The 10,029-nt window shown below is 41.3% G+C and overlaps 1 non-coding gene across 1 annotated transcript; it reads right to left on the bottom strand.

Moving 5' to 3' along the window:
• Positions 1 to 5,870: 5,870 nt before the first annotated feature.
• Positions 5,871 to 5,973, bottom strand: LOC113833035. The gene has a single exon (XR_003480580.1). It is a non-coding gene; the product is annotated as a U6 spliceosomal RNA (small nuclear RNA).
• Between the last annotated feature and the right edge of the window lie 4,056 nt (positions 5,974 to 10,029).

Below are 10,029 nucleotides of genomic sequence, written 5' to 3'. Positions count from 1 at the left end.
TCATGAGCTGTTCCTTCATCCACCCTGGAATTTTAATGGCTTCATTCTGTGCAAGTAACCATGGCTGCTATGAGGTCATGAGTGGGTAGTCATGCCATGTCCAGAAGAGAGCATTTGACAGCACTCCTCCTCTTCCTCCCACTCTACGTTCTTTCTGTCCCCACTTCTGTGACGTTTCCTGAGTCTTGAGTGGGGTTGTGCAGATGTCCCATTGGGGGCTGTGATAGGGGATGTCCTTCTGTATATATGTTTCTTTTATTGGTTGATGAATAAAACACTGTTTGTGGAATAGAGGCAGAAACATAGGCAGGTGAGTAGATGAGAAGAATTCTGGGAAAGGTAGGCAGAAGGAGCCCACCAAAAGAGATGACATGTAGCCACCAAAGGAGATACAGGTTCGGGCATAAACCAAGACCACGTGGAAATGCATAGATTAATAGAAATGGATTAATAATTAAGACAGAGCTAGCCAATATGAAGCCCTCATCATCAGCCAACAATTTAATAATTAATATAGTGTCTGTGTGTTCATTTGGGGCTGAAGCAGCGGGACCTAGAAGGAAAGAAAATCCAGCAACAGGGCTGAGTACTCACCGCTCCTTAATTTCAGCTCCTTGACCAGTTATCAATCCCTGCAATAATCATTGCCCACTCCAAAAGAAAGCATCTCTAATCTATGGCTATAAACATACGTGTAAAGGCAACTTGACAGTATGATCATTTTTCAAAGTAACAATAGTTACTTTGAAAAGTAACACACACACACACACACACACACACACACACACACCAAACCCAAGGCCTGTGACTCCTCCTGAGCCACAGGCTTTGACCAGGTTTACATGCCAGAAAATTTCCTTCACAAGGTAGATAAACCCTATTTATATTCCCCAAATCTCAGTGGAAATTTCCTAAAATGCTTTACTTCTATTACCTGAACAGAAAAATATGTTAAAGGCATGCCAGGTACAATTTAAACTAAAAAAGTCAGTTTGGCAGAACCTAGAATCACCTGGGAAGAGAACCTCAGATCAGGTTGGCCTGTGGGTGTATCTTGAGGGCCAGGGTGGATTGTGTTTACTGAGGTGGTATACTCACCCATTGTGGATGACAGTGGATTTGGTCCTCAACTAATAAAGCAGAGAAAGCCAACTGAATGCTAGGTCTCTCTCTCTCTCTCTCTCTCTATCAGTCACGTCTCTCTCTCTCTCTCTCTCTCTCTCTCTCTCTCTTTCTCTCCCTGCTTCAAACTCTCACCTAAATGTCCCTGACATGATGGACTGTAATGTAGAATTTTAAGTCAAATAAACCCCGTGTCTTCTAGGTTGCTTCTGTCAAAGTATGTTGTCACAGCAACAGAAATAAAACTAGGACAGCCAAGGTGGCACACACCAATACACTGAGGAGAATAAGATAAGATGATCAAAAATTTGAGACCAGTCTAGGTGTGCTGGGAGACTATTCCTGTCCCTGAGAAAAGGTTTCAAATTACATAGTAAAGTATTTATAAACAGGTAAGACTCCAGTTTCTCTCTGTTTTCAGGGTTGACAAAGGCAAGGGCAACCATTAAATATATTATGTCTTATTTCTTACATGCTTTATACAAAATGAAAACGTTAAAACATTTTCCTTAAATGTATTGCTTTAAAGTATGTTTCTAGAGAAAGGAACCCATCTATCAAAATAAGCAATTAGAAAAGAACGTAACATGTTTATATAGACTTACACATTTCCATCTTTTATGTTTTAAGTTGCTCAGCTCTATTCTAAATATAAGAAACGGGGCTGAAATGTTTAGTGAAAATCACAAAAGCTAGCTATGTAGCTCGGTTGGTGGAATGCTTGCCCGGCATGAAGGAAGCCCTGGGTTTGATTCCCAGTGTGGCATAAAGCTGGGTGTTATGATGTGCCCCTGGAATGCTTGCACTTAATAGGTAGATGAAGGAGAACAAGAAATTGAAGGTTAAGGTCATTCTTGGCTACACCGTGAGTTCCAGGATAGCCAAGCTGACCTGAGACCCCATATAACACCACCACCCTCCAAAACAAAAGAAGGAAAACACAAAGGAATCTTGGTAAATGGTACTGAATAGCTAGTTTGCCAACAATGGGACTTTTCAATATGAGTTCCTGTAATACTGATATCCCTCTTCCAACATTTCCACATGTCCACCATCTCTAGCTAGATAACCATACCCCACCATTGTGGAAGGGGAGAGCAGATGTTGGAGATATAATAATAATATAGATGATTATTTTACCCAGCGTCCTCTGTATTCAGAAGAATTTTAATTAGCATATTTACATTCATGAAAAGGAAGACATTTGTCTTGGACAGGCTTTGTTCCTTTGTCTGCTTTTTCTCTTGTGACGGATGGGCTGTTGCTGACTCAAGTTCTTGGTTTTTAGACTTGGCCTTTAAAGCATAGTCCGAGGTGCTGCAGTTTTACAACTTGTTATTATAAAAATACGGCTCTTCTGATGGCTTGTAAAACTGTGCTTTATGTGGCCCTTACTGTGTTATATGCTATTGTTGCTGTGCCAAATCAAGTCAACTCTGACAAGATAGACACAAGTTACATTATACAAACTGAACAGGTTATAGTTAGGAATAATGTGTATATACATATATACATGTAACAACCAGTACAAAGAGACCACAGATTTGAAAGAGAGCAAGAAGAAGTAAATGGGAGGTTTGGGGCAGAGGAAAGGGACTTTTTTAAACAAACTTTAAAATTTTAGAATAGAGCTATATCTTTAGAAAAGTTACAAAGATAGTTCAGAGAGTTTCCAGACAGCCTGTATTCATTTTCCCCTAGTGTGAGCATCCTTAATGTGCCACATTTGTCCTATCAAACAAGCCAGTCTTACTATATTTCTATTCAGATCATTACTATTTCCCAAAAAAAGCCCATGATTTATTTGTGTTTCCTTAGCTTAATCCTGTTGACCTTTCTTGTTTTAAGAGCCAATCCCTGTTGTCACGGGGCTTCCAGTCAACCTGTCCTTGGCTTATCTTGGCTGTGATGTTTTCTTGGATCGCCCTTCCTAGTGATTGCTTGAGCCTGTTTCTCATGATTGCACAGGATACATGAATGAAGGATGTTGACCACAGAAGAGTGAAGGATGCTGAGCACAGAACCCAAGTACCATTCTTGCCACACCTAATCACAGACCTGTACAATGAATGTGTGTGATTTATCATGATTAATGAGGCTGATTACTGCAAGGTCAACCCTGATCTGTTAATTGAGGTGGGGATGCCTGGAACTTTTCATGGGATGCTACTTCCCCCACCTCTTCTTTGGTAAGGAAGTTCCATGTTTGGCCCACGTGTAAGGAGGGTATCATGTTCGAACTCTTCAAGGGAAGGATACCAACATAAACCAGTTGCATTCAACTGCATAGAAGAGTTGTTTGCTCCCCCATTACTTGGTCTATGACCAATTATTTATTCTCATTGTTACAAAGATCTATTTTATTCTTTGTTGTATAATTCACTACCATCTTAATTATTTTGTTGCTCTGATTATTCAGACATGCCATTAGAAGCCCTGCCAATTGACTCTGCGTCCCGTTGACAAAGCCCCCTTCTGTGTTTCTTAGTGATTCTTAATTCTCTGGGACTAAAGGCTGATCTAGATTGATATTTTATATTTTTTCCTTTAACCTTAGAATCAGCCCTTTCACTGAAGAGCCCCAGTTCTTTCTCTTTAGAGAACTCAAAATTGATTGGTTTATGTTTCAAATTTGGCCTAAACCCTGAGTTTTTTTCAGTTTTGTGCAAGGAAGTCCCATTTTACTTAAGGAGTTAGTAAGACTCACAGACGTTTGGGACAGGTGAAGGTGTAACTCAGTAATATAGAACTTAGCTGCTATACCAGTTACTCTTCTGTTGCTGTGATAAAACACTATGACCATGCAACTTACAGAAGAAAAAGTTCTAGAATTTTTACTAGTCTATGTATTAGTACATAGAATAAGTTAAGCCATCATCTACTTGGTGTTTACTAAGTCCAGCCCTTGAGTAAGAGTCTATATTTGACAAAAATTAGGCACTTCCTGGAGTCATTAAGTCCAGTTTGCTTCTTGAGCCTTTGGGGGCTTGATGAATGGAGGGTCTACCCTCCTCTACTGACACAGCCATCTGTAAACCTCTTCTGGGGTAATGCGCTGAGCTGTGGCATCACTGTGGTCCAACTTAACTAGACCCAGCATTTCTTTGTAAACACAGACACCCATGTTACATTGAAGAACATGGAGCTGGCATGGCTATATTTACAGGAAACTACAGAGGGCAACATCAATAGATAGGCTACAGCCTCGAGTCAGACAGCCTGTCAGAGAGAGAGTCAAAGAGTCTGCCTTCATATCATGACCCCCGCAACATTAGCTGGGAAGTTGCCCAAATTATTCAACTCTCAGTCTTATTTTACACAAGTGGTTTAATTACAGATGTGACACAGGTATAGGTGTCATGAAAGTAATTGAGCTAATGAATGTAATGTGCTTATAAATGCCTACCAGAGAGTTAAGTCCATAAATGTCAACTGTTACTCTTCAGACGAAATTCTTGAGGCCAGAGAGGTCATGCAATTTTAACTAACAGCTGGTTAAAATTCGTGTCTTTCACTATAGGATTCCTCCTCTAGACTGTGCAATTTTAACTAACTAGTTGGTTAAAAATTCATGACTTTCACTATGGGTTTCCACCTGTGGATTGTAGGGTATATAAAAATTTGTTAGTCCCTAAACTTAAGGAGTTCAATATGAGCACAGTACACTGGAAAGAGTACTTTCATTGTAGGAACTAGGTTAAAATTCCATAACTTCTCCTTACAGCTACTACTCAGAGCCAGGTCTCAGGATATTTTTTATTACTAATTCATTTTTTATTACTAATTCATTCTAATGGACTTCATCCATAAGAACACTGTGTCTATCTATAGAGACAAGCTATATTGTAAGTCTTCAGTTCAAGGTTCCCATGAAGGAAAAATAAAAACTGGGTTCATAGCATGACAGCATTCTTTCATTTTTCTCTTGCCAAAGAGGAAGGTAGGAGGGAAATACTGTATAAGACAGGATATGTTTATATAAATAAGGTGAAATTAAAACTTGCTTTTGACCCATTTTTGCAGAATTGTAAAAATCTATTGAAATTAACAGGAAGTACTCTCAGAAGTCACAAAAGTGTTGCTGGGACAAACTGACCTCATCAAAGGAAGCCTTTTTCAGTAAATGACAGAGTATCAGCCCAATGTGTCCAAATAGCATTGCCAATAATTACTCACAGCTTGCCATCCCTACATCCGGCACCTCCTGGCATGAGCGTCACAGCAAACATCAATAGCTTAGTTGTAAGGAAGCTGAGAGCAATACGATTTAGTATTAACATAATCAAATACTAAACTGAATGCAACGTTTAATTATGACCCATTAGTTAGCAGTCATCCACAGGAATGGGAAAAGCATTGGCAAAAGATATTCCCGGATCTTTGAGGATCACACTCAAGTCATCAGCCTTCTACTTTTGCCCACCAGGCCAGCCCTCAGCTGTCACTGAGAACTTTGTGTACATGGTTGGTTACCTCATCCTTTCTCTCGGTGTTTTATAAGTGCTGCTGACAAGGGGGAGGATGAGCTACCTTTGGTGTTCACCTCCACCTCCTTCCCTTCGCTGTCCTCTTTTGAAATGTTTACAATCAATGAAGCAGGCATACAAAAAAATAACAAGAGGCAAAAGGCAGAGAGCTTGAGTAGCCAGACTAGATACTGAGGTGATGGCACTGTGCCTGTACCAATCAGCTCATGAACCAAGAATAGAGAGAATGGCCCTATGCTTAAAATGTTAGGGGCACCTGATATATATATGGAACACTTTGTGAATTGGCCTGTAATCATTGCACAGGGGCCATGATAATCTTCTCTGTATTGTTCCAATTTTAATATATGTGCTGCCAAAGCAAGCATGAGGGCCCACCTGTTTTAATCATTGCCTTATATCTGCTCTCCTTCCTTTCTTCCTTCCTTCTCCTCTTTCCTCTTCTTCCTCCTCCTCTTTCTCTCCCTCCTCCTCCTCCTCCTCCTCCTTCTCTCTTTCTCCCTTTGGGGGTGTTTCTTGGAAACTAAATTTTACACAATTTCCTAGATAACATTTATGAAAACCACCATTTTTCATGGGTTTTGTAACCATTGTGATAGGCTCTTCTCAGCAAGCAGTGAACTGAAGCCACATTTGCTGAAGCATGCCCCAGAATCTGTGACCAATGCTTTCAACCATTCCTTCATAGCACAACTGCCACCTGTATCTCTTCTATTTGCCCCAGCATCAAGTGTCTCCTGACCCTCCATAGAGACAGCATCCTGCACTGTACTCATTCCCATTAGGATTTTCAGTTTACTAAGAGTCTCAAACCTCCTCTGAAAAGAAGATGACATAGGAAAGGGAACCTCTAAAACCAAAGGACAGGTCACAAGGGGCACCCTAGGCTGCTTGGGCCTGGGTCATTTTGGTCCCTAACAATGAAAAGGAAGATGTTGAAAGAAATAGAAATGATCAGACAAAATAAATGATGAGATGGAGCTAGGAATGCAGAGATCCACACAACACACAGCACAATAGAGCGCCACACCACACATGGCACAATTGACAGCAGACTGCCAGCTGCAGGGGAGACCCTCTGTCAGTGGGATGCATCTGGCAACTTGGTTTCAAGGCATTTTTGATGGCTTTTAGAATTCTAAAGGGGTGTTTATGTCCAGAAACTATTAGTATCTAATTTATAATAGATTCTCATGAAAATACGGTGTCTATATAGTTTGAATAATAAGAAAAGATAGGGTTGAAAAGCACAGGCCTTTGTTTCATTGGCTTGTTGATGTTATTGTACTTATGAGTGGGGAAGTAGTCTATTCCCGGAACACACTGAGAATACTGATTACTAGATTAGGTCAATGAAAAACTACAGCATTTTTCAAAGTTGGTATTTCCTGTTCCTAAATATTCTTTTCAGGGCTGGTAAAATGGTTAAGCCATGAGGGTGCTCATCACCAAGGTTGAGGACCTGAGTTCAATGCCCAGAACCCACATGATAGAAGGAAAGAACCTACTCAGCAAGCTGTCCTCCAACTTCCATGCATGTGCTGTAGCCCATTTGCACACACACGGGCACCCATGGGCACTTACATGTACACACACACACACACACACACACACACACACACACACACACACACACACAAATAAACGCTTAAATTTTTCTTTTGTATTTCAACTTTAACTGTTGCTCATGATATTATCTGGGTGCAATGAAAAACACCAGTTTTAGAAGTTATACAGGCAACTCTTTCTTGAGAAGCCTGTGTCTGTGTTTTGGATGTATATTGTCAGCTTGTCAGTTTTCAGTTGCTTTGCATATGATATAGTTTGTTTATTTGTTTGAAAACACAGAACCTCTGGTTGTCCCAAGCTGGCCTCAAACTCACTTTGTAGCAAAGATGACCTTGATTTTATAATCCTCCTGACTCCACCTCCCTACTGCTGGGATTATAGGCATGTGCCATCACGCCCAGTTTATGTGGTGCTGAGGCTGGAACACAGGGAGTCAGGAACACTGGGCAGCTGAGCTATGTCACCAGCCCATACTGCTTTTTTTTTAAGTACCTCCTTCTCCCTTAAAGCCTTTACTTAACAAAGGACCAGTTTGAAAGACGTTTAGGGACAAGTCACACCAGTGCATGATTCCATATTTCAGGGTTTTTGTTTGTTTGTTTGTTTTGGGTTTTTTGTTTGTTTTGTTTTTTGTTTGCTTTTGTTTTTGTTTGTTTGTTTTTGGAGGCTGTCCTGGAACTTGCTCTTGTAGACCAGGCTGGTCTTGAACTCACAGAGACCCACCTGCTTCTCCCTCCTGAGTGCTGGGATTAAAGGCGTGTGCCACTACTACCCCCTGGATGGAGTCCATGTTCTTAATTTAAGGCCTGAAATAAAAATGTCTCAAAAGATACACAAACCAAGAAGGAAGCTTAGGGTATGGAAAAGAAAGAAAACACGTGTGTGGCAGGCAGAGAAATGTATGCATCACATGGTTCCTAGGACATTACTACTAAGTACCTTACAAGAACAGCTTACAAAATGCTTTCCTACACCACACCACTCACAGCAACCACACGGTGCACAGAGTGCCTTCTGTCTCAGTTGAGAAGAGGGCTCACAGGGCACGGGCAATCTACAACACATGGTTACAGGGCTAGCCCCCAAACAGCAGAACAGGTGTACAACCTGTGACATACTCATTGCTATTGCTGTCACCACCATCCTCACTCCAGATCATCACACATCTAGATGCTAACTCACTGTATGATTTTAGTATCAATGCAAAGCAGAAGCTCACCTAACCCAGGTGACTTCATGTTCTGCTCAGTCACTGTAAATAGCTGTGTCTGGGTTGTCACAAGTTGCCTGATTTTAAAGTATGTTCTCGAAGCTTTTGCATTTTATTTATTTATTTGTTTTTTTTTTTTTAAGATAAGGCCACAGACAGCCCAACGTAACCCTAAATCTAATCTGTAATCCTCCTGCCTCTGCCTCCCAGTATTTGGGGGAGGGAGTTCATGGGAGAGAGGGATACGGCTACTGGTGCACGGCTGTATGTGTGTGGAAGAGGGAAGAACACAGGCAACTCCGTAAAGAACACCCTCCTGCTCCTCAAAGCCAGCCCAGAAATCTGTTTTCTCTTGTTCCAACTGGCTTTGAGGACAATTCCATGTCAGAAGAAAAGGGGGAGAGGAAGGAAAGAGGAGGAAGAGGAGGAGGAAAGGGAAGAGGAAGCAGAGGAAGAGGAGGAAGAATGGGTGAGAGGGGAGGGAGAAGGGGAGGAAGGGGGGAGGAAGGGGAGGGGAAGGAGGAGAGGAGGAGGAGAAAGAAGAAACTCTCCCAATACATTTAAGCAAGGTAAAATTCATAAAATAAATATTATCACCTGCTCTATACCAGGCACTGGCCTAGATACTAGGACTTCGAAGACATGGCAGCTACCAAACATGCTTTCTTTTCTTTTAATTCTGAGACAGGGTCTCACTGTGTGGCCCAGGCTTGGCTTCGAATTCTTAATCCTCATTTCTTAGCCTCCAAGTATTAAGATTGCAAGTACACTACCCTCCCCTGACTTGGTGGGAAGACACTAAATGTTTGTGTCAATGTATCAAATTAAAGCTTTAAAAAATAAAGTCAAGGAAAGGTATACATGACACTGAAACGCCACCTCATGTGAGTGATCAAGGTGTGCTAGGTGGAGAACCCACTCACTGTTTGAAAGTAAACCTCATTCAATCTTCTCCTGAACAGCCAAGAATGAACAAAGAGGGGAGGGGTAGTCTCCCGATGCATGTCTCTCACTTAGAAAAACATCAGACTTGTAACATGGTTGCTTTCAGGGGTCCTGGGCATAAAACCAGGCTGGGCACCTTTGAATTATGCTCCCATCTGGCACAGCTTTCATTTCTTTTTAAAGAATTTTAAAAGTAATACGTATTTACTTGCAGAACTTGGTTCTCTCCTTCTACCCCAGAGGACACATTTGCATTGTTAGCCTTGGTGGCAAGCACCTTAGCCACTGGGCCTCTGGATAGTCCCTGGATCTTTCTCATACTGAGAAATAATGATTCAGAGAGGGAAGTAGAAAAGGATCAAAAGGCAAAGAACGCATGGCAAATAAGCTTTGGATCAGGCTATTTAACAGGCTGATCTGTTTTGCATAACATCCGAGAGCCAGATGAATCAGCGTGTACCAAAATGACGATTGAAGAAGGCACTTGCTGCTCTCCAAAACACAAGACTAACAGTTTGATTTCTAGGGCTCAGATCATAGGCAAGAAAAATGCATAGGAAAAAACAAAAAAAAAAAAAACAAAAACCCCCACCTGTATATAGTAAAACAGCCAGCACCAAATGAACATCATCTCCAACTACCATAGGAGACCCCTCCTCTAAAGGAAAATCTTTCCAAAAACTAAAACCCACCCAT

The sequence above is a fragment of the Cricetulus griseus genome (genome assembly GCF_003668045.3).
Source record: "Cricetulus griseus strain 17A/GY chromosome 1 unlocalized genomic scaffold, alternate assembly CriGri-PICRH-1.0 chr1_0, whole genome shotgun sequence".
NCBI classification, from domain to species: domain Eukaryota; kingdom Metazoa; phylum Chordata; class Mammalia; order Rodentia; family Cricetidae; genus Cricetulus; species Cricetulus griseus.
This window is presented reverse-complemented; position numbering and strand designations above follow the sequence as displayed.